A 24,688-nucleotide genomic window follows, 5' to 3' on the forward strand; every position below is an offset into this window, starting at 1 on the left:
ACTTTCCTGATATGTTACTTTATTTTCAGGTCCTACAGAGCCCAGGGAAGGTCTCAGGTCCTGTATCTGTCAAGAATGGCCTCTCTCCTCTTGTGACCTCAGCACACCGGACCCTGGCTGAAGCCCTACGGGCCCTGCCCTCTGCTGTAGGCTCTCCCTACCCAGTAAATGTTCCAAGGCCTCGGACTCCTCTCAACCCTGTCATTATCGCTCCGCCCCGAACAGAGAACTTCCCATACCGCCACAGCCCTCGCCTGGCTCCCATCACCAACCTGAGCGAGACCGGCAGGAAGCTTCTCCAGGAAATGGCTGGAGTGGCCCCACAGGTGAGAGGAAATACAAGAAGGGAATATTGGCCGTAAGTCCTTCTATAGTATAGCATAAGTCCTTCTCTAGTATAGTATAGCTCTAGGTATAGTAGCTCAAGAGAAGAGAACCCATAAACTTACATTACTTTATCTGCTTGTCCAAAATATTCAGGAAGGGAAGGTCAATAAGAAAAAGAAGGGCAAGGCCAAAAAGGAATTGAAGCAAGAGAAGGCTAGTAAGACGCAACAGATGGGAAATGTTGGAGAAAGTAAGGAGGAGGACAAGAAAGAGGAAAAGAAGAGTCTGAGGAAGAGGTAAGGAAATAGGGGAGGGAGAAGTGGAACATAACCAGGGAATACTAGACTAGAGAATTAGAGAAATAGAATGAGGTAGCAGAGAAAGAGCAGCTATCTGATGTGTAAGTGCAAACTTAAGCAATAAGGCACGAGGAGGTGTGATATATGGCCAATATATCACGGCTAAGGGCTGTTCTTAAGCATGACGCAACACAGAGTGCCTGGATACAGCCCTTAGCTGTGGTATATTGGCCATATACCACAAACCCCGAGGTGCCTTATTGCTATTATTAACTGGTTACCAACTTAATTAGAGCAGTAAAAATAAATATTTTGTCATACCCGTGGTATACGGTCTGTTATAAACTGGGTGGTTCGAGCCCTGAATGCTGATTGGCTGACAGCTGTGGTATATCAGACCGTATACCACAGGTATGACAAAGTATTTAATTTTACTGCTCTAATTACGTTGTTAACCAATTCATAATAGCAATAAGAAACCTTGGGGGTTTGTGGTATACGGTCAATATACCACGGCTAAGGGCTGTATCCAGGCACTCCGTGTTGTGCATAAGAACAGTCCTTAGCTGTGGTATATTGGCCATATACCACACCCCTCGTGCCTTATTGCTTAAATATACCACGGCTTTCAGCCAATCAGCATTCAGGGATCGAACCACCCAGTTTATAATACTATTTATTCTCCTGTGGTTTTTGATTGACAGGTTTCTTGAGTGGCTGCTGCCCAAACTGAGATGTTCAAAGAAATAATGGCCAACTATTACTTCTACACACACACACACACACACACACACACACACACACACACACACACACACACACAGATTTTGAGTATTGGTTATTCCTACAACACACACAAACATAATTTCAGAGACGGGAACTATGATTAGCAAAATACATATATTGGTCTCATTCTTATATTTTGAGACATGCAGCATTATTTAAATAAAAATGAAATTGATCCCCATACAGCCTATGATAATGAGTTGGATTTACATGCTTAGGCTTGGAAATAAAGCCAGGAGAAGCAGGGTCAACACCTCTACTCATGTCATAAGTGCCATGACATCTTTAGTAACCACAGAGAGATAAGACCTCTGTCTCAACAGTCTCATCCAAAGGACAGCACCAACCTTAGGGCAGTGTCACTGGTATTGGGGTCTTAGGTCTCCTTTGGCCAAAGTGAAGAGTTGAGGGCCCCTTACTGGTCTCCTTGCAATATCTGGTCTCCCACACAGAGATGGAAATCTACACCTGTTTAGACCTTGGAGGATATGGCTTCAGATGAAAGACAGCAGAGAGATGCAGAACGTAAAAGCTTCAAACACTGATATGCAAATGTAGGACCATTGTACACTGAAGTGAAGCATGCATCTGGTCTGAAGCATGTCAAAAGAGTAGAAATTAACTGGGACTGGAGGAATACATCACATTTAAACTAAATTAGCATGTATCTGATTTAGCTACACTCATCTGTACTTGAATTGTGCTGTTTGAAACGTGCATTTCCAATAAAGCTTTTTACATTGCAGTTATTTGCGTCAGACATATTTTTGTCTTAATTAATTACATCAGGGGTTCTTAAACTTTTTACATCAAGGGAATATTATTATACTGATATTATCTTACCTGCTATCAGTGGGGGGATTTATTTTGCTGCTCTGGACTGTATCCCACGGTAGGTGGCGGTAGTGAACCAATAAATAGTTGTATTGCTCGCCAGAAACCCAACCATGCTGGCAGACAGTTGTTACCATGCAACGCGCAGACGCTTGCGAAAAGTACTAGCTACAAAATTGCCTGCTGCTGTATACATAGCGCGCGTGTGTGTATGTTGCTAACCTAGCTAGTTAGCTAGTCATCAATAAAGTTCCCAATGTTACAACATGGCAGACGGCTGGAGCACCGACACCGGAGAGGCTGCCTATCGTTCCCGGGATGCTGTCAAAAACCTTACAATTAAGTAAGTTGCAGTTGGCCGTTGTGTGGCTTTTAGTCCTTGCATTGCCATCCATACAAGCAAGACACTGTCGTTAGCTAACGTTAGCTCTCAAAGCAGATGATGATAAACACCCAGTATATTGCTTGACCTGATCCCTGAGTTTGCCATGAAAACATGGCATTTAGCTAGCTAGAATCCTGTTTACTTTGTTTATATTTACAATGGTGTTTACAGGATCCGTATTCAGAGAGTCACCTCCACAGCAGCCCTCTCCCAACACCTTCAGCAGCAGGTTTGGACTCAACAGGAGAGGGGAGGCATTGAGCTGGACACCCTCAACTCACAGGCTCAATCAGGTGTTAACACTGTTTTGAAACAGAAAGATGTCAGATGCTTCTTAGTTGAGTAGATGTCATTTTCGTGGTGACTAGATATGGACCACAACATCTTGGTTTTGTTTCAGCCAGAAATGATGAGGAGTTAGTGGTAGGCTGGCAGGAGAAGCTGTTCAGTCAGTGTCCTTATAACAAATAATAATTGACTGTTTAGGATAGTTTGATGTTGCATAGTAAGGTGTGTGTGTGTGTGTGCACAATATGAAGTGGGTTTGTTCCAGAGTGAGTCAGTATGCCAGACTCCGCTGGAGAGACAATACCACACAGAGATCATGGCTCAGGAGCGGACCAGGGGCAGATGGAACTGCAGGATTTTCACCTACACCGATTCTGACTGCTACACCAATTGGGAAGGGGTGGTTTTCAACAGACTCTCCATTTCTGTAACGGTTCTGTAACCAAAGACGCTGGGAGACAGGAAGCAAGTATAGGGGGAGGATTTATTAATAAATAGACATGAAACTAGAGACGAACAGAGTCTGGACAAGAGAAACAAAACAACATTGATGCAGACATGGGAATGAAACTGAGGAAGTGACAGATATAGGGGAGGTAATCAATGACGTGATGGAGTCCAGGTGAGTCCGATGAAGCGCTGGTGCGCGTAAAAATGGCGACAGGTGTGCGTAATGATGAGCAGCCTGGCGACCTCGAGCGCCACAAAGCATTTACCTATTTTCTGTCCAAAAGAAACGTTAGTGTTTTAAAGCTGTTTTTGATGTACTCACTACAGCATTCCCAGAGTATGGTGACGCAGGTCAAGTCCAATCCTACCTTACTGGCACATAGAATGGCCAATGTCAGACACAGACGACAGGACAGACACCCAGTGTAGGTCCCTGTTACTCACCAAAGTGAATTATTATTAAAGTGAATGTAATTGAAGCAGCATTGATGCGTCGTGCTGCTTTGAAGACAAACAGTGTACCGGTATGTTCACATTACACCATACCCTTGTATGCAAAATGTGTTTGTGGTATTCTGTTGGTCTGCAGTGACAGCACTATCCCCAAGTCCAGGCTGATTACCTGGGACCCCTCGGAGGACTTTGTGAAGACCAGCCACATGGTCAACACACCTGTACAGACCATGCACATCATGGGGGACCTGGGACCAGCAGGCAAGTGAGTAGCACAAGGAGAAAAACCACTATGTTGCCTATACACTTATTACACTGCTTTGTATGTAATAACTTTGAAGTAGATTCCAATTCAGGCATTGAAAAGTGGCATTTTATTATTGTATTTCTCAGACTTGGCCAAAAGGAGAAGGAATGCTTGTTGTGCACGATAAGAGCAGATGGAAATGGAGTGGTTACCATCAAACCAGACTTCAACAAAGGCAAGGAGCCCTACAGGCCAGTGACCCGCACCTGCTGAAGTCAAAATGTTTTACCCCTAGCTCAAGTAAGGGTCACTTACTTGGTAGCAGAATTCATACATTCCCAGTCATTTACTGTGTTATGATGCTGTGTGTTTGCACCAAAGGTTGAGACGGAGGGGGAGAAGAGGGAGGTATGGCGTCAGACCAGAGGAGACGGAACAGCAACAGTGCATATATAGACGTGAGTGACTGAGTGTGTAGTGTTATTCGCTGTTGGTGCACTGTAATAATACTTGTATTATAGTTCATCCCAAAATCAAAACTTGGAAGATGTTTTTGGTTGCCAAAGTGGCCTCATGTCAGATTTGTCCTCATGTGTGTACATACAGTACACTGATGAAATATTATTATAGCCTTTCAGGCAGGTTAGATTATTTTCCATGACGATGACCTCTCCTCTCTTTTCCTCCTTTCAGCGTTATGTACGTCATAAAGACTACCTCAACAGCTTGGTTGGCCAGGACTGAAATGGTATGCATGTAGTTTGTGACAGATCTTTAACACAAGTTGTTTCGTCAGCAAAGGTCATCTCAAATCCAATTTTATTTGTTACATGCGCTGAATACAACCTTACAGTGAAATGCTTATTTACAAGCCCTTAACCAACAATGCAGTTTAAGAAAAATAAGTGTTAAGTAAAAAATAGATAATTTAAATAAAAGTACCAAATAATTAGAGAGCAGCAGTAAACTAACAATTGCGAGGCTATATACAGGGTGTACCGCTACAGAGTCAATGTCGGGGGCACCAGTTAGTCGAGGTAATAGAGGTAATATGTACATGTAGGTAGAGGTAAAGTGACTATGCAGAGAGTAGCAGCAGCTTATAACAGTGGGCGGGTGCAAAAAGTCTGGGTAGCCATTTGATTAGCTGTTCAGGAGTCTTATGGCTTGGGGGTAGAAGCTGTTAAGAAGTCTTTTGGACCTAGACTTGGCGTTCCGGTACCGCTTGCCATATGGTAGCAGAGAGAACATTTTATGACTAGGGTGGCTGGAGTCTTTGATAGTGTTTTGGGCCTTCTTCTGACACCGCCTGGTATAGAGGTCCAGGATGGCAGGAAGCTTGGCTCCAGTGATGTACTGGGCCGTACGCACTACCCTCTGTAGTGCCTTGCGGTCAAAGTCCGACCTGTTGCCATACCAGGCAGTGATTCAACCAGTCAGGATGCGCTCGATGGTGCAGCTATAAAATTTTGAGGATCTGAGGACCCATGACAAATCTTTTCAGTCTCTTGTGGGGGAATAGGCTTTGTTGTGCTCTCTTCACGACTCTTGGTGTGTTTGGACCAAGATAGTTTGGAGATGTGGATACCAGGGAACTTGAAGCTCTCAACCTGCTCCACAACAGCCCCGTCGATGAGAATAGGGGCGTGGTTAGTCCTCCTTTTCCTGTAGTCCACAATCATCTCCTTTGTCTTGATCACATTGAGGAAGAGGTTGTTGTCCTTGCACCACATTGTCATGTCTCTGACCTCCTTATAGTCTTTCTCGTCGTTGTCGGTGATCAGGCCTACCACTGTTGTCACCGGCAAACTTAATGATGGTGTTGGAGTCGTGCCTGGCCGTGCAGTCATGACTGAACAGGGAGTACAGGAGGGGACTGAGCATGCACCCTTCAGGTGCCCCCGTGTTGAGGATCAGCGTGGCGGATGTGTTGTTACCTACCCTTACCACCTGGGAGCGGCCCGTCAGGAAGTCCAGGATCCAGTTGTAGAGGGAGGGGTTTAGTCCCAGGGTCCTTAGCTTAGTGATGAGCTTTGAGGTGTTGGTGTTATCACCACTGGTGTTGATATCGTACTGGTGAGCAGATAACAATAACGCCCATCGCTGCATGTGGCTGGTTGCAAGCGACGGAATGCCGGTGTGGGGACCAACGATGGAGGTGAGGCGTCAGCAGTGTGAATCATTGGCCAAACAGAAACTGTTAACATTTCTTAACTCCAGCCACAATGGCAAGTGCTTCACGCTCTATCTGTGCATAATTGCTCTCGGCTTTACTTAAGGTCCATGATGCGAAAGCAATTGGCTTTTCTTCACCTGATGGCATGATGTGTGAGACAACCGCACCAACGCCATAAGGCGATGCATCACATGCCAACTGTAATGGCAAGTTGGGGTTGAAGTGGGTTAGGGCCTCTGACTGAGCTAAGGGTGTTTTCACTTTCTTGAAGGCCTCCTCACATCTGTCTGTCCACTTCCACTGTTTGGTTTTGTTCAAAAGTTCAAGCAGTGGCTTTAACATGTTAGCTAGGTTTGGCACAAACTTTGCGTAGTATGTCAGCAGTCCTAAGAATGATCTCAGCTGACTCACGTTCTGTGGGGATGGAGCTTCCGCAACGGCCTTTACCTTCGATGGCGCCTTGTGGAGCCCCGAACTGTCGATGACGTGGCCCAGGTACTCAACAGAGGGACGGGAAAACTTGCATTTGTCCCTCCGGACCCTCAGACCGTACTCCTCCAATCTCTGTAGTGTAGCGTTCAGGTTTCTCAGGTGCTCCTGCCTCCGCGTCTATGCCGGTGATGAGTAGATCATCGAGGTAACATTGGACCCCAGTGATCCCGCTCAGTATCTGGTCCATAGCTCTCTGAAACAAGGCCGGAGCTGAGGTGATTCCAAAAGGAAGCCTCCGGTACCTGTACAGTCCTTTGTGAGTCACTATGGTCAACAGTTCTTGTGACTCTTGGTCCACATGCATCTGTAGACATAGACTTATCTTACTGAATTTTTGTCCTCCAGCTAAACCACAAAAGAGGTCGTCAATGAGGGGTAGTGGATATTTTTCAGCAGTCAAGACTGGGTTAATGGTGACTTTGAAATCACCACAGAGTGATCCATCTTTTTTTATCACTGGAACAACGGATGTAGCCCATTCACTAACATTCACTGGGTCCAATACTCCACTCTCGACTAGTCTGTTTAGCTCAATTTCAACTTTTGGTTTTATGGCGTATGGGACAGGTCTAGCTTTGAAGCATTTTGGCTTCCTGTCTGGTTTCACGGTCAGTTTAACTGTTATGTCCTTCATACTGCCACGGTCTCCTTTGAACACATCCACATCCGCGTGTTTCCTCAATATCCCTTGTAGGTTTGTGTCCTCTTTTGCAACCATGTGAATTTCTTGCCAGTTTAGTTTGATCTTTTCCAGCCATGTGTGTCCTAGCAATGCTGGATGGTTGCCTTTCACAATGTAGAGTGATATCTTTACCTTCTGTTTGTTGAGCTCCACTGTAACAATCACACTTCCTCTCACTGGAACAATCTCACCGGTGTATGTTTTCAGCGTCATCTTTGTGGGCTGTAGTGTGAGGTGATGTAGTTTCTCCTTGTATACAGCCTCAGACAGCAAAGATATGGCTGCTCCAGTGTCCACTTGCATCCGTACTGCGTTTCCATCTAGTAGTGGTGTCACCCAGTATCCATTGTCTGAAATTGACATAACATGCAAAGATTCTTCCCCTTCAGACAGGGTATCACTTTGTTCATCTGCTGTGTGCTCCATTTTATGCACTTTCTTTTTGTACTTCCTGAAGTCACTTTTCCTTTGTTCAGTACTTTTGTTTGATTGTGTCATTTTGTTTTTACATGCATGTTCGATGTGACCCTTTTTTCCACAACTTCTGCAGTCTAAGTCTCTGCACCAACACTCCTCTGCTTGGTGACCTGGTTTCCCACAGCGATAGCATGGCTTCCCACCTCCTGCCTTGTTTTTTAACTCCGTAGACACCTTATGCACTTTGGTCGATGCACTTAGCTGTTGTGCGTCTTTATTTGCCATTTCAATTGACGTACTCGCTTCTATTGCTCTCTGCAATGTTAAGTTACTCTCAGTCAAAAGGCGTTTCTGAATTGCCTCGCTGCGCATGCCACACACTAACCTATCACGTAAAGTGTCACTCATTGATCGCCCAAATTCACAATGTTCAGATAACTGTTTCAATACAGCCACAAACTGTGAGATTGATGCCCCTCCTCTTGATTTCTCTTATGAAACCGGAATCTCTCTGCGATTATCAGTGGTTTGGGAGAATAATGTCCTTTTAAGGTAGCCACAATTTCATCATATGATTCATCACCAGGTTTTTCAGGCGTTACTAGGCTGCGCAGTAGATTGAATGTTTTTCCTCCCATAACAGTCAAAAATGTTGGCACAACGACTTCTGCTTTAATTCCATTTGCCAGCACAAAGTACTCAAAACGTTCTGTGTAAGAACTCTTGTTCCACAGATTCATCAAATGTTCCTATATTTCCAATCAATGCAGACATTTTCAGTTTATTTTTCTCTCTCACACTTTTCAGACGATCCTTTACTCCCAGACCCTTTTTTTCCTTTCTTTTAACTCACGCTGACTTCACTTTCTCCCGCAGTGAAACTCTTCCTATCCCTCGAGTCTCTCGTTGCTGTGACATCAAAGGCTAGCTAGCATCACTCGACTGGCTAGCTCCATATTTTGTTTGCACCTTTCTACAGCAAAAAAAATTACGAATTTACCTCAGACTTTCTGCAGAAGATGAGCACAAACGTGAGAACGTTTCTTCCTCGTCGCCAGTTTTGTTGTATAGCACACTGTATTACTTATACAACTAATGTAAGGACAGGACATGAGACGGGAGTAGAAATTAACGTGGGCATTGTTTAATGCATTTCACAGGGAGAACATTCCAAGCATTTCAACGTAGGTAAGCAAGGGGGGTTTACAGGTACCCTAATGGGACAACACTAGAATATCAATACACAACACTTCCGGGTTAGAGTCCCGCTCCTTGAAAGAGGCAGCTCTACCCTTTAGCTCAGTGCAGATGTTGCCTGTAATTCATGGCTTCTGGTTGGGGTATGTACGTACAGTCATTGTGGGGACGACGTCATCGATGCACTTATTGATGAGGCCGGTGACTGATGTGGTGCCATCGGAAGAATCCCAGGAACATATTCCAGTCTGTGCAAGCAAAACAGTCCTGTAGTTTAGCATCTGCTTCATCTGAGCACTTTTTTATTGACCGAGTCACCAATGCTTCCTGCTTTAATTTTTGCTTGTAAGCAGGAATCAGGAGGTTAAAATGATGGTCAGATTTGCCAAATGGAGGGCAAGGGAGAGCTTTGTACGCATCTCTGTGTGTGGAGTAAAGTTGTTCTAAAGTTTTTTTCCCCCTCTGGATGGAAATTAACATGCTGGTAGAAATTAGGTCAAACTGATTTAAGTTTCCCTCCATTAATGTCCCCGGCCACTAGGAGTGCCGCCTCTGGATGAGCGTTTTCCTGTTTGCTTATGGCGGTATACAGCTCATTGAGTGTGATCTTAGTGCCAGCATCGGTCTGTGGTGATGTGTAGACAGCTACCTAAAATACAGATGAAAACTCTCTAGGTAGATAGTGTGGTCTGCAGCTTATCATGAGATACTCTAGCTCAGGCGAGCAAAACCTTGAGACTTCCTTAGATATCGGGCACCAGCTGTTGTTTACAAATATACATAGACCGCAACCCCTTGTCTTACCAGAGGATGCTTTTCTATCCTGCCGATAGTGTCAAACCCGCCAGCTGTATGTTATGAGGTGTATCTCACTGATCATCCCTAAAGCCAACACCTCATTTGGCCGCCTTTCGTTCCAGTACTCTGCTGCCTGTGACTGGAACGAACTGCAAAAATCGCTGAAGTTGGAGACTTTTATCTCCCTCACCAACTTCAAACATCAGCTAACCGATCGCTGCAGCTGTACATAGTCTATTGGTAAATAGCCCACCCATTTTCACCTACCTCATTCCCATACTGTTTTTAGACTGTTTTTTTAATTTATTTACTTTTCTGCTCTTTTGCACACCAATATCTCTACCTGTACATGACCATCTGATCATTTATCACTCCAGTGTTAATCTGCAAAATTGTATTATTCGCCTACCTCCTCATGCCTTTTGCACACATTGTATATAGACTGCCCATTTTTTTTCTACTGTGTTATTGACTTGTTAATTGTTTACTCCATGTGTAACTCTGTGTTGTCTGTTCACACTGCTATGCTTTATCTTGGCCAGGTCGCATTTGCAAATGAGAACTTGTTCTCAACTAGCCTACCTGGTTAAATAAAGGTGAAATAAAAAAAATAAAAAAATAAAAATGATGTCGTTCAGCCACGACTCTGTGAAACATAAGATATTACAGTTCTTAATGTCCCGTTGGTAGGATGTACATGCTTTTAGTTTGTCCCATTTATTTTCCAGCTATTGTACGTTGGCTAACAGTACGGATGGCGAGGCAGATTAGCCACTCGTCGATAAATCCTCACGTGCCACCCCGATCTCCTTCTGCGAAATCTACATATTTTTTCCTACAAATGACGGGGATGAGGGCCTGTTCAGGTGTCTGGAGTAAATCCCTCTCGTCTGACTCATTAAACAAAAATTCTTTGTCCAATTCAAGGTGGGTAATCGCTGTTCTGATGTCCAGAAGCTCTTTTCGGTCATAAGAGACGGCAGCAGCAACATTATGTACAAAATAAGTTTCAATCAAAGCGAAAAAACAAACAAATAGCATGGTTGGTTAAGAGCCAATAAAACGGCAGCCATCCTCTCTGGCGCCAGTACAACTTTATTAGTCCATGTTACGGGGAACAAAGGGAATTTGTTTTTCTGAAGGGGTTGGTCACAGATCTGCCAGTTCAGATCAAATCACACGTTTTCTTGCTATATTTTAGTGAATTCAGGCGGTCGCCCCAAAACAGGTTTTGGACCTGGGTCCATCAACTGTCAAGCCAACACCTTAAGTGCAACGCCAAGATGTCCAAACCTCTCGATGTTGTCGCTCGGTGTTGGATTAAAGTTGCTACAGAAGAACGTGAGTCAGCTGAGACCTCCTTCCTTTGGGAGAGCATGCCCCCACACTTCTTTATAGCAAGTCTCTCACGTGTACACACATCTTTGATCAAATCAAATCAAATGTATTTATATAGCCCTTCGACATCAGCTGATATCTCAAAGTGCTGTACAGAAACCCAGCCTAAAACCCCAAACAGCAAGCAATGCAGGTGTAGAAGCACAGTGGCTAGGAAAAACTCCCTAGAAAGGCCAAAACCTAGGAAGAAACCTAGAGAGGAACCAGGCTATGTGGGGTGGCCAGTCCTCTTCTGGCTGTGCCGGGTGGAGATTATAACAGAACATGGCCAAGATGTTCAAATGTTCATAAATGACCAGCATGGTCGAATAATAATAAGGCAGAACAGTTGAAACTGGAGCAGCAGCACGGCCAGGTGGACTGGGGACAGCAAGGAGTCATCATGTCAGGTAGTTCTGGGGCATGGTCCTAGGGCTCAGGTCCTCCGAGAGAGAGAAAGAAAGAGAGAAGGAGAGAATTAGAGAACGCACACTTCGATTCACACAGGACACCGAATAGGACAGGAGAAGTACTCCAGATATAACAAACTGACCCTAGCCCCCCGACACAAACTACTGCAGCATAAATACTGGAGGCTGAGACAGGAGGGGTCAGGAGACACTGTGGCCGAGGACACCCCCGGACAGGGCCAAACAGGAAGGATATAACCCCACCCACTTTGCCAAAGCACAGCCCCCACACCACTAAAGGGATATCTTCAACCACCAACTTACCATCCTGAGACAAGGCTGAGTATAGCCCACAAAGATGGCCATGGCACAACCCAAGGGGGGGCGCCAACCCAGACAGGATGACCACATCAGTGAATCAACCCACTCAGGTGACGCACCCCCTCCAGGGACGGCATGAGAGAGCCCCAGCAAGCCAGTTACTCAGCCCCTGTAATAGGGTTAGAGGCAGAGAATCCCAGTGGAAAGAGGGGAACCGGCCAGGCAGAGACAGCAAGGGTGGTTCGTTGCTCCAGAGCCTTTCCGTTCACCTTCCCACTCCTGGGCCAGACTACACTCAATCATATGACCCACTGAAGAGATAAGTCTTCAGTAAAGACTTAACGGTTGAGACCGAGTTTGCATCTCTGACATGGGTAGGCAGACCGTTCCATAAAAATGGAGCTCTATAGGAGAAAGCCCTGCCTCCAGCTGTTTGCTTAGAAATTCTAGGGACAATTAGGAGGCCTGCGTCTTGTGACCGTAGCGTACGTGTAGGTATGTACGGCAGGACCAAATCAGAGAGATAGGTAGGAGCAAGCCCATGTAATGCTTTGTAGGTTAGCAGTAAAACCTTGAAATCAGCCCTTGCTTTGACAGGAAGCCAGTGTAGAGAGGCTAGCACTGGAGTAATATGATCAAATTTTTTGGTTCTAGTCAGGATTCTAGCAGCCGTATTTAGCACTAACTGAAGTGCTTAGTGCTTTATCAGGGTAGCCGGAAAGTAGAGCATTGCAGTAGTCTAACCTAGAAGTGACAAAAGCATGGATTAATTTTTCTGCATAATTTTTGGACAGAAAGTTTCTGATTTTTGCAATGTTATGTAGATGGAAAAAAGCTGTCCTTGAAATGGTCTTGATATGTTCTTCAAAAGAGAGATCAGGGTCCAGAGTAACGCCGAGGTCCTTCACAGTTTTATTTGAGACGACTGTACAACCATTAAGATTAATTGTCAGACTCAACAGAAGATCTCTTTGTTTCTTGGGACCTAGAACAAGCATCTCTGTTTTGTCCGAGTTTAAAAGTAGAAAGTTTGCAGCCATCCACTTCCTTATGTCTGAAACACATGCTTCTAGCAAGGGCAATTTTGGGGCTTCACCATGTTTCATTGAAATGTACAGCTGTGTGTCATCCGCATAGCAGTGAAAGTTAACATTATGTTTTCGAATAACATCCCCAAGAGGTAAAATATATAGTGAAAACAATAGTGGTCCTAAAACGGAACCTTGAGGAACACCGAAATGTACAGTTGATTTGTCAGAGGACAAACCATTCAGAGACAAACTCATATCTTTCCGACAGATAAGATCTAAACCGGGCCAGAACTTGTCCGTGTAGACCAATTTGGGTTTCCAATCTCTCCAAAAGAATGTGGTGATCGATGGTATCAAAAGCAGCACTAAGGTCTAGGAGCACGAGGACAGTTGCTTGATGGCTTCACAGGCACTATCCCACTTCTGATACCAATGTAACAAATTTGGGGGTAGCTCCAACTGGGACTCGAACCCCGGTCCAGCGACTAGCAAGCCAACCTTATCCATTACACCAAGAGATCAGCAGGTGGTAAGTGTTGGGTTAAGCTTGCTACAATATATACATATATAGGGCAATGTGTGATCTGGGTGAGGCAGCATTGCCACTCGTGCTCCCAACACAGCCAAACACAATCTTTACCTTCTTAACCTTAACTAACCTAAAGTCAAATACATTTAGACAAACCACCATGTGAGCAGCAAGTTTAGGGTTAATGGAGTGAAGTGGGTGATGGGTAGGACCACCAGTATGAACTATATGTCTATGAATGCATTACAAACATGGATGGATGCTCCTCATCAACACCATCTTTTCTGTGAAACTAGATATCAGCAATCAATCAACAAGACTAATGAAATGGGGAAAATTAAGACATTAGAACTGCTAAAGGTAATATATTATATTCTGAAACCAATTTCTTACTGGTAGATTTTGTACATGATCTGTCAATCCTGAGAGAGACGCTCTCTCTCCTCCCCTTCTCCCCATCTCTCTTTTGCATGTGCTGTTGCGAAGTTTTCCCTAGATACAGATCTAGGATCAGCTTCCCCTCCCCAAACCTAACAAGGACCATTCGCGGGGGGAATGCAAACCTGATCCAAAGCCAGGGTCTATTTGGGGAACTTGTCCCCTCCCCCACAACACGACACGTGGATGCGGCTTCCTCAGTTCACCATGCACATAAAGAAAACAGCAGTGTATTTCAGCTGTAAGTATTTTGCAGTTACTAGCGATATTATTTTAAATGAATTTACCTAGCTTCGTTATTATTCAACAATAACTCGGCCAATGTAGCTGTATATCGGGCTACATTTCATAGATGCATGGAAAGGTATTAGCTATGTTGTAGCATTATGTTAGCTTGCTAGCAGGTAGCTAGCGAGCCATTTTTCCTGGCTATACTAATTAGCCAGCTAGCTACTAAAGGTTGCTGAAGTAGACATTAATACATTTCGGAATGGATTATTATTGCATTGCTTATCTTTGCTATGATGTCTTAGATGTTCTCAAATGGAAGAATGTTGTGTTGTGCATAATGTTAAATAACTCCATAGGAGTAATGCTAAACTAGCTACTGGTAGCTAGCTACATTGTAATGCGGCAGAGTAGCCTAGTGGTTAGAGGACTAGTAAACCGGAAGGTTGCAAGTTCAAATCCCCGAGGTGACGAGGTACAAATCTGTCGTTCTGCCCCTGAACAGGCAGTTAACCCACTGTTCCTAAGCAGTCATTGAAAATAAGAATTTGTTCTTAACTGACTTGCCTAGTTAAATAAAGGTTAAAACATGGTTAAACATGGATCAATCCACTAATGGGAGGGAAATGTAGTCTCAAAATGAGCTGTTATTGGCAGAGAGATTTCAAACTCTTTGTAATTGGTCTATTAACTTAGACTACCTGGTGATGTCACCAAGCAAGCCAAAACTCCACCAATACAAAACCTGCTGATTTAGAATGTCTTATGTAGATTGTATTTTCAATCAGCAACTATCAGGAAGTTACACTGATAAAAAAATTTCATAGTTTCATCAGCTGTTGTACAAATATGATACAAAACACCAGCTGAGTGACACCGGCTGCATCAGTGAGTATGAACCTGACAGCGAAAGCTTGAGTGACAGGTGTTCAGAACTCACTCAGCCTGGTAATTCTGTGACGGTAGACACCGGCTGCTTTCGTAAGCAAGGGAACATCCGCAGTCTACCGTCAGACTTACCAGGCTGAGCAAAAATGTAATGTCGTTGCTTGCTAATATGGGGATTTGTTGTTACTCTTATGTATGTTCCATCCTTTTGTGTTTTTCAGGCAAGCCTGGGAAAGAACTGAGAAAACGTACTAGAGAGTCAAAAGAGTCAAGACAGACACCAGAAAGAGGCCCAAGAAGACTTGGACGCAGGAACAGAGGACAGCGAGGGATGTTCAGAACTCACTCAGTCCGGTAAGTTGGTGAGGGTACACTTCGAGACTGCTTACCTGACACGGAGGAAGTCTTTTCTTTTTATCTCCTCTCCTATACCTTCCCTATGCCCCCTCCCCTATTGTGTTGGACCGTCATGTGGTTTAATCTTTTCTTTGTTTGCGATTAGGTTTGGAGAATGACTTCTCAACCCAAGACTAAGAGCAGCTGTAAGAAAGCATCAGTTTGGAAGAATTTGGGAAAATGTAAAGTGCAAAAGAAGGTTCCCGGCAAAGAGGATCGACTGTTATGGGTCAGAGCCAGCTCTCACAAACAGAACATGGAAAGACATGAAAACCTGGTGCACAACAAAATGCAAACAGAAAAGGCTCTCCGCAGCCGGTAAAAGGCTAGCATGCCATGAAGCTGAAGTTCACACAGGTGAATGGGAGAGTTGTAAAAGACAAAAAGCTTTTTAGACATAGCTCCAAAATGCAGGTGCTAGTTCTGTTTTGTGGTGGAAAACTTAGTGTGTCGAGCATAATTCTTCAACCCTGTTACCAATAGATAAGGCTAGACGTTTTTTAGAAATTTCATTTTTTGTCTGAAACGTCCAATTCAAAAGCTTCCCTTCCCCTTGTCACAAGGAATTTATGCATGATTTAATATGAAACCCTGCCTCCCGAGTGGCGCAGTGGTCTTAGGCACTGCATCGCATTTGCTAGCTGTGCCGCTATAGATCCTGGTTCGAGTCCAGGCTCTGTCGCAGCCGGCTGCGACCCGGAGACCCATGGGTTGGCGCACAATTGTCCCAGCGTCGTCCTGGTTAGGGGAGGGTTTGTCTGGCAGGGATGTCCTTGTCCCATTGCGCTCTAGCAACTCCTGTGGCGGGCCGGGCGCATGCATGCTGACACGGTCGCCAGGTGTACGGTGTTTCCTCCGACACATTGGTGTGGCTGGCTTCCGGGTTTAGTGGGCATTGTGTCAGGAAGCAGTGCAGCTTGGCAGGGTCGTGTTTCGGAGGACGCCTGGCTCTCTACCTTCGCCTCTCCCGAGACCGTAGGGAGTGTGCAGCAATGAGACAAGACTGTAACTACCAATTGGATACCACGAAAATTGGGGAGATAAAGGGGTTAAAATAAAAAATAAATAAAAATATATATAACATGACCATATATAACATTTGGTCAGCCTTTACTTAATAGGCACTTATTGTAGTCATTTTTAAATTTAATCTATTGATTAAATAACCGTTTTCTATTTTTGTTTTTATTCATTTGAATATGGTCTTTATTTTATTTATTTATTTCACCTTTATTTAACCAGGTAGGCAAGTTGAGAACAAGTTCTCATTTACAATTGCGACCTGGCCAAGATAAAGCAAAGCAGTTCGACACATACAACGACACAGAGTTACACATGGAGTAAAACAAACATACAGTCAATAATACAGTATAAACAAGTCTATATACGATGTGAGCAAATGAGGTGAGATAAGGGAGGTAAGGGCAAAAAAGGTCATGGTGGCAAAGTAAATACAATATAGCAAGTAAAACATTGGAATGGTAGATTTGCAGTGGAAGAATGTGCAAAGTAGAAATAAAAATAATGGGGTGCAAAGGAGCTAAATAAATACAGTAGGGAAAGAGGTAGTTGTTTGGGCTAAATCATAGGTGGGCTATGTACAGGTGCAGTAATCTGTGGGCTGCTCTGACAGTTGGTGAGGGAGATATGTGTTTCCAGTTTCACAGATTTTTGTAGTTCGTTCCAGTCATTGGCAGCAGGGAACTGTAAGGAGAGGCGACCAAAGAAAGAATTGGTTTTGGGGGTGACCAGAGAGATTTTCCTGCTGGAGCGCGTGCTACAGGTGGGTGATGCTATGGTGACCAGCGAGCTGAGATAACGGGGGGCTTTACCTAGCAGGGTCTTGTAGATGACATGGAGCCAGTGGGTTTGGCGACGAGTATGAAGCGAGGGCCAGCCAACGAGAAGAGCGTACAGGTCGCAATGTTGGGTAGTATAAGGGGCTTTGGTGACAAAACGGATGGCACTGTGATAAGACTGCATCCAATTTGGTGAGTAGGGTATTGGAGGCTATTTTGTAAATGACATCGACGAGGTCGAGGATTGGTAGGATGGTCAGTTTTACAAGGGTATGTTTGGCAGCATGAGTGAAGGATGCTTTGTTGCGAAATAGGAAGCCAATTCTAGATTTAAATTTGGATTGGAGATGTTTGATGTGGGTCTGGAAGGAGAGTTTACAGTCTAACCAGACACCTAGGTATTTGTAGTTGTCCACGTATTCTAAGTCAGAGCCGTCCAGAGTAGTGATGTTGGACAGGCGGGCAGGTGCAGGCAGCAATCGGTTGAAGAGCATGCATTTAGTTTTACTTGTATTTAAGAGCAATTGAAGGCCACGGAAGGAGAGTTGTATGGCATTGAAGCTTGCCTGGAGGGTTGTTAACACAGTGTCCAAAGAAGGGCCAGAAATCTACAGAATGGTGTCGTCTGCGTAGAGGTAGATCAGAGACTCACCAGCAGCAAAAGCGACATCATTGATGTATACAGAGAAGAGAGTTGGTGATCCAGGCGAGGCAATCATTTGAGAAACCAAGGTTGTCGAGTCTGCCGATGAGGATGTGGTGATTGACATAGTCGAAAGACTTGGCCAGATCAATGAATATGGCTGCACAGTAATGTTTCTTATCAATGGCGGTTAAGATCGTTTAGGACCTTGACTACACTCAATAAGTAGGAGTAACTTACAAAGCTCTGGACATTATTTTTTCATGACTTGAGGAGCCTGTTCTCGGCTATACTGGTCTGCATTTCTGCCATGCTGTCTATAATTTCCATCTCCTGTGCATTTCTTGAATGCCACTTTCAACCTCCAAGTCATTCAGCCAACTGTCCAGGTCTACTGCCTTAAGATCAACATCACTGCAGTTTCTCTTCATCTCTTGGATCAGTGCCCTCACCTGCTCGCCCATCCTCTTGACCTCCCTAGCCACGTCTTCATCCCTCAGTTTCTCCTTCCTCCTCCCCATCCACTTTGCAATCCATCCTCTACCTCCGGCCCGCAGCAAGCCGGCAGCCCGCAGATCTTTTACACGCACCAATACTACATTTCCCACAATGCAAAGGTGACGCACCGAGCAGTAGGCTGCTTCATTTCAATATTTATTGGCACAGCAGTCGTCAGCATCACAGTAAAATTAACTTTCAGATACCCATCAAAAATGGCAAAACGGAAGGTGGATACTGAGAACCGGGGTTTCAAACAAGGTGGGAGTCGGAGTATATGTTCACGAAGGTAGCTGGAAAACCTGTGTGTCTTCTGTGTGGAGAAAGTGTGGCGGTACTGAAAGAGTATAATCTGAGACGACATTATGAAACGAAACACGCGGACAAAAACAAGAATATGGACATGGAACAAAGGCTACAAAAGGCAGAGGAATTAAAACGAGGCCTCAAATCTCGACAGGCTCTGTTCAAAAAAGCCAAATCACAAGGCCAGGCTGCTGTCAAGGCCAGTTTTATTTTGGCAGAAGAGATCGCTAAATCAGCCCGGCCATTTACGGAGGGGATTTCATCAAAAACTGCATGATTAAAGTTTGTGACAAGTTTGCCCAGAAAAAAGGCAACTCTTTTTAAATGTGAGTCTGAGCAGAAACACCATTGCCGAGAGAGTAGACCAGTTGTCCATCAATCTAAAAGAGCAGCTTGTGAAAAAGGGAAAAGATTTTATTGCATATTCCTTGGCTGTGGATGAGAGCACCGACATTTCTGACATTGCCCAGTTGTCAATTTTCATCCGCGGAGTGGACTCCAACCTAAGCGTGACAGAGGAGTTTTTGGCTTTACGTCCTATGCATGGCACAACTACGGGGCATGATTTGTATGAAGAGGTGTCAAGATGTGTAAATGAGATGGAGCTGCCTTGGGAAAAACTCGTGGGTTTGACAACCGACGGAGCACCTGCGATGTGTGGACACAGGAGCGGACTGGTGGCGAAGATACGGGAAAAGATGCAAGAGGAAAACGCGACAGGTGAGCTGACAGCTTATCATTGTATCATACACCAGGAAGCGTTGTGCGGTAAAGCCTTGAAAATGGAGCATGTAATGAGCATCATCACGCGCACAGTTAACTTTATCAGAGCCAAAGGTTTGAATCACCGCCAGTTCAAGGCATTTCTGACGGAGTTAGAAACGGAGCATGGTGATTTGCCTTATCACACAGAGGTGCGATGGCTAAGCCAGGAAAGGTGCTTCAAAGATGTTTTGTTGATATAGGTCAAAACACTGAGATGTGACACACACACACAAATTTAAGAGATGCCTACCAGTCAAAATGGTCCTTCAGTGGTCCTTATAGGTATGTGTTTGGGTAAAATTAACATTTTGTTTTATTCTGTCAAAAGCTAGCTGACATTCATCCCAAAGTCCATTCTCCACATTCAGTGAAAGCATTTATTTGCAAAAATTACGTGTGTCAAAATAACAAAGACAGACAGGTCATCATCCTCTCCATTTCCCTCACTTCAAACTTTTCACTTTTCCATCCTCAATCATTAGTGGTGGTGTCCCTTTTGATTCCTCAATCACACTGTTTCAGAGTCAACATTGAGACCATCCTCCTCACAGTGATGTCACTCAACAGACATGTACAGTAGGGTGACTTTATGCCACTCTTTTACCTCAGATTCACAGTCAGTGAAGGAGTAGATTGTCATCAGAACTGGAGGATGAGATCACATCTTCATCAGAAGTTTAATTTTTGACAAGGTCTTGATCTGGTGGTCTCCATCCACACCTTGAGTCACCCTTCCAGACTGAGGAGACAGAGAAAGGCATGTACTCATGGCAGCCATAGAATACACTGGCATTGACCCTCAAGGAAATGTAGAATATTAGGAAATCTAACATGGTTGTACAAGTAGTGAGTAATACATGGGTAACTGAAAATGCAATAAATGCAACTCCCATAACATTAGGGGTGGGGCAAAAGACCTTCCATAGAATAGGTTCTTTAGCATCTCGAATGGATGATTGTCAATTCAACCAAGCCAACCAAAATGGCCATATGAATCAACAGATTGATCTAACTGTTGTCTCTATGGGAACAGCAGAGATGACCTGGCTGAGAGGCTCTGGATTGATGCTCCAGCCCTGTCCCTAGATGTCTGGTCCTGCCCACAGCTCACAATGATTGGCTATAAACAGTAAAGAATGAATTAAACTCTGCTTTTCTCATTGCAGAATGTATAACTAATGTGCGTGTGTTACTGATTTCAGTTTGAAATGACTTACAGGTTTTGTTCTTTGTACACCTTGTCGGTTGGCCACATCACAGAATCAGGGGTGTTAACCTCATTGGATTCATCCTCAACACATCACTCAATTTAAAAGGTGGTAATATAACACTAAACAGGACAAAACAGACATGTATTGTATATTTACCACATAAGGATGGAAGCATCCTGTATCCCTCTGCCAGTAAAGCTCTTTTTTCTCTCATTATTGATCCATTGCTTTCTGGGAAACATTTCCATCAATATTTTGTATATATAATATATTTGTGAGTGTGTATATACACTGATTTGGAAACATTAACTATTACAAGAGAGGACTGTGATGATCCAGTTTCTCTGGTTTTACTATTTATAGGTATGTGTTTGGTTAAAATGACATTTTTGTTTTATTCTATAAACTACTGACATTTCTCCCAACATTCCAAATTCAAATATTGTCATTTAGAGCATTTAGTTGCAGAAAATTACAACTGATCAAAATAACAAAACAGATGCGGTGTTGTCAGACCTCTAATAATACTAATATTTTAACTTAGGAAGAGTTCTGAAATCATTATTTGGTGGAATAACCCTGATTTTCAATCACAGCTTTCATGACGCTCTTGGCCACCAGTCTTTTATGTTGGTGTTGGGTGACTTTATGCCATCCTGGCTCAAAAATTCAAGCAGCTTGGCTTTGTTTGATGGCTTGTGACCATCCATCTTCCTCTTGATCACATTCCAGAAGTTTAATGGGGTTTCAAGTCTGGAGACTGGTGATGACAAGGTCTTGATCTGGTGGTCCTCCATCCAGTTTGTTCCACTTGACTGTGTCCAGAGAACATTGTCCTACTGGAAAAAACAATCCTCAGTTGGTGACCATTGTCAGAGCAGAAGGAAGCAAGTTTTCTTCCAGGACAACCTTGTTTGGCTTGATTCATAGCGTCCTTCAGATAAAGCCTGGGCACCATTTCACAGTGGGTGGAGGGAGCGGAGGAGCATGGTCTTGTTGGCCTTTCCAGGTCTCCTGGAACCATTAGACGACTTCTGGATGACACCATCGGAGAAGATGACCTTCTTGTAGGGGTTTAATGGCACAGGCAGGGAGCCCAGCTCAGCGAGTTGCAGTAATCCTTCTCATTGATGAAGGCCTTTTAGGCTTTGCACAACTTCAGCCCTGTGTGAGGCGCCTGTTTCAAACCATCCTCGGATGTTGTAGAGCACTGAACCTCACTGGCCATTCTTTTTGTAGGTTAACTGCCTTGTTCAGGGTTGCAGAACGACAGGGTGTTTTACCAGTCAACTCCGTGAAACCTTTTGGTTACTAGTCCAACGCTCTAACCACTGGCTACCTGCCACCCCAATGAACTGCTGTCTTTGAAAGGAAGGATGGAAGCATATCCCTCTGCCAGTAAAGCCCTTCTTTTCCTCACTCAAAATGTTCCTTTTCAACTCTTCTGGCATGGTTAATAGCAATGATAGGAGAAGTTATTTTTGGATTCCAATTACTTTTGAGGTACTACTAGCACTGGATTTAAACATCCAGCTGGTCCTATTACAAGAGGATAGTGATGACCACAGCAGTGGTTTTTATACTTTTCCTCGTTAAATAAGATTTGGTTCAGGTGATCACCTAATCAGTACCCCATTCAGTAGAATGAGGTGTGCCTGTGTTGGAAATCAACAGACACTGGAATGGAATTTCTGCCATACATGTAGAGATGCTGATTACAGAAACATTTGTTAATTATTTCCAGAGCTCTGAGTGTATGTGGTACCCTGTATACAGGTTGGGAAGGCTGTGCACCAAAGGCCAAAGGTTACCTGCAACAACCTGAGTGAAGAAAGAGATTATACAGATGAAATCAAATCTGAACACAGTGTATGTAGGGAATTAATGCTTGGTTACGTCATAATACGTCACAGCTTTATGACTGCGCATAATACATCGCAAGAGAAAGGCTTGTTTGGAGCCTAACTAGTGGTACTGTCTTCTCACTGGTTGTAGCTAGCTGAATAACGAAAGTGATGTACATACTGACTGAGTAATGGTTGTATCGATGGTTGGTTGGATGTTTTTTTTTTTACATAGATAGGCTAACAGGATATCAATAGAAAGAAACCATTCCTTGCCCCCCAAAAAATTATTTTGCACTTTGAGTAACAAGCACTAAGGGACCACAATGGAATTCGTTGATTTTATTGCGTTGTCCCTGACACATTTTATTTTATTAAACAGTTTCTTTTTTTTTACTAAACTGTCAAACATATCTATCTCACTTTCTATCTAACTCAAATGGGCTGTGGAGAACTCTGATCATCACATTTCAGGCACAAGCCAGCAGGTGGCAGTGTCTTTAAATGCAGCACTGCCTTAGTGCACTTCATGATCTGCGCATCAAATAACTTTGGTTGTGAACGTGATTAATAAAATTGCGGAAATCCATTACATTTGCTTTGGTTTAGCAATCTATCTACCCTGTCTTAGTTAAAGTGTCGTGCAATATTGGAGGACAGGTGTCGTAACTGACATTTTTGTATTGTGCTTGATTATCCGCTGGTATTAGTTTGACATATGTACTGAGCATCAAAAATCAGTTTTGAAAGATGTGGTGGAATAATTTGGGGTGAGCTGTTGTAACTTCTCAAGGGATATGTTCTGTGTTGGACTGTGATGTTATGCGTTTCATAGACTACTGGTATGTCTGCGTCCTAACACAAGGCCATTGTGTTCCGGAACTATTGATTTATAGAAGAAACTGTTGTGTGAATACAATATGATTGTATTATCACCTCCCACTATATAAGGGACATGTAAACATTTCATCCTTGCTGTGAAATTAGAGGTGGCTCTCTGCAGCTGCTTGTATTAAATATGTTTATTACATTGTTAAATATAGGATTATCACCACAGCAAGCAAAGTACTTTTAGGTCAGGGCCCTCCGCAAGTCTCACAAAATCATTTTAGACCCAAGCCACCCCTTGTACCCGGACTTTGAACCACTCCCCACTGGGCACAGGTATAGGGCACCCCTCAGCAAGAAAAACAGAACTAGACAATCATTTGTGCCAGGTGTGATATCCCTCCTAAATAGCTCGGGCTGATGTTCCTATCGAATCAGTAAGGCCAGCAGGCTAGTCATTTTTTACATGTTTTATTGGTATCTAACTGTTATGAAAGTTGCATTGTAAATTTTGTTTTGTATTTAAACGCCACTTTAAACGTGTACATGACACTGCAACAAAATTTCCCCATGGGGACAATAAAGTCAGTAAGTAAACCCTGCCTTAATCTTTGAATAGAATTTTCCACAACTGTGGTTCAGAGGTTCAAGAGTTTTACTCCTGAGTTGAGGCTAACGAGTGGCATTGATCCTGTTATTATCATGTAATTTGTTTTGTTTATTGTCAATACATGTCTCAGGTTATCAAAGGATTCCTTCAGTCTTGGAACTACAGTTTTTGGCGATGGGCATGGTAAGTTAGCAAGGAGGGGCTGAGTGACACAAGCTCATCACATACCCCTTCCAGCACAAAACAGTGACCCAGATACTCCTCAGCATCGGGCTTCTGGTGCTCCTCTGTGGTGGGATTGAGAAGAGTGTGGGCACTGTTTGGTTCCTCCTCATGTTTCAGCTGCTCTCTATCAGCACAGGGGTGTTGTACACAATTCTGGGGCTGGTAGTGTTTGGTGCATCTGCCCTGAATCAAGTGGAGGGGTTTGTTCCTGTATCCCTCTCTCTTATGGGTATGACCACAGTGTACTCACTTATGGTTAAGAGCTTCCTTTTTTGGGGTCAGCGTACCCATGTTAGCCCTGCCCTGGCTGTTTCTGCTCATAACATTTTTGGTCCCACACACTGTCTTACTCTGCAACGTCATCATCACAGGGCAGGATCTGTATCCTTACTCCAAATAACTGATGCACTCTGCAGTCGCCAGTTTCCTCCCAACACATTGGTGCGGCTGGCTTCTGTGTGAAGAAGCAGTGTGGCTTGGCAGGGTTGTGTTTCGGAGGACGCATGGCTC

The 24,688-nt window shown here is 43.9% G+C and overlaps 1 long non-coding RNA gene across 2 annotated transcripts; it reads left to right on the forward strand.

Moving 5' to 3' along the window:
• Positions 1-2,387: 2,387 nt before the first annotated feature.
• Positions 2,388-16,625, forward strand: LOC115105445 (uncharacterized). Of its 2 annotated transcripts, none has more exons than XR_010462376.1 (9): positions 2,388-2,589; positions 2,803-4,087; positions 4,216-4,369; positions 4,451-4,527; positions 4,763-4,817; positions 13,796-13,859; positions 13,986-14,178; positions 15,275-15,407; positions 15,556-16,625. It is a non-coding gene; the product is annotated as an uncharacterized LOC115105445 (long non-coding RNA). The 2 variants fall into 2 exon arrangements; XR_010462377.1 differs by having other exon boundaries at positions 4,216-4,304.
• The last annotated feature ends 8,063 nt before the right edge of the window (positions 16,626-24,688 follow it).

The sequence above is a fragment of the Oncorhynchus nerka genome, unplaced genomic scaffold, assembly GCF_034236695.1.
Source record: "Oncorhynchus nerka isolate Pitt River unplaced genomic scaffold, Oner_Uvic_2.0 unplaced_scaffold_1947, whole genome shotgun sequence".
NCBI classification, from domain to species: Eukaryota; Metazoa; Chordata; class Actinopteri; order Salmoniformes; family Salmonidae; genus Oncorhynchus; species Oncorhynchus nerka.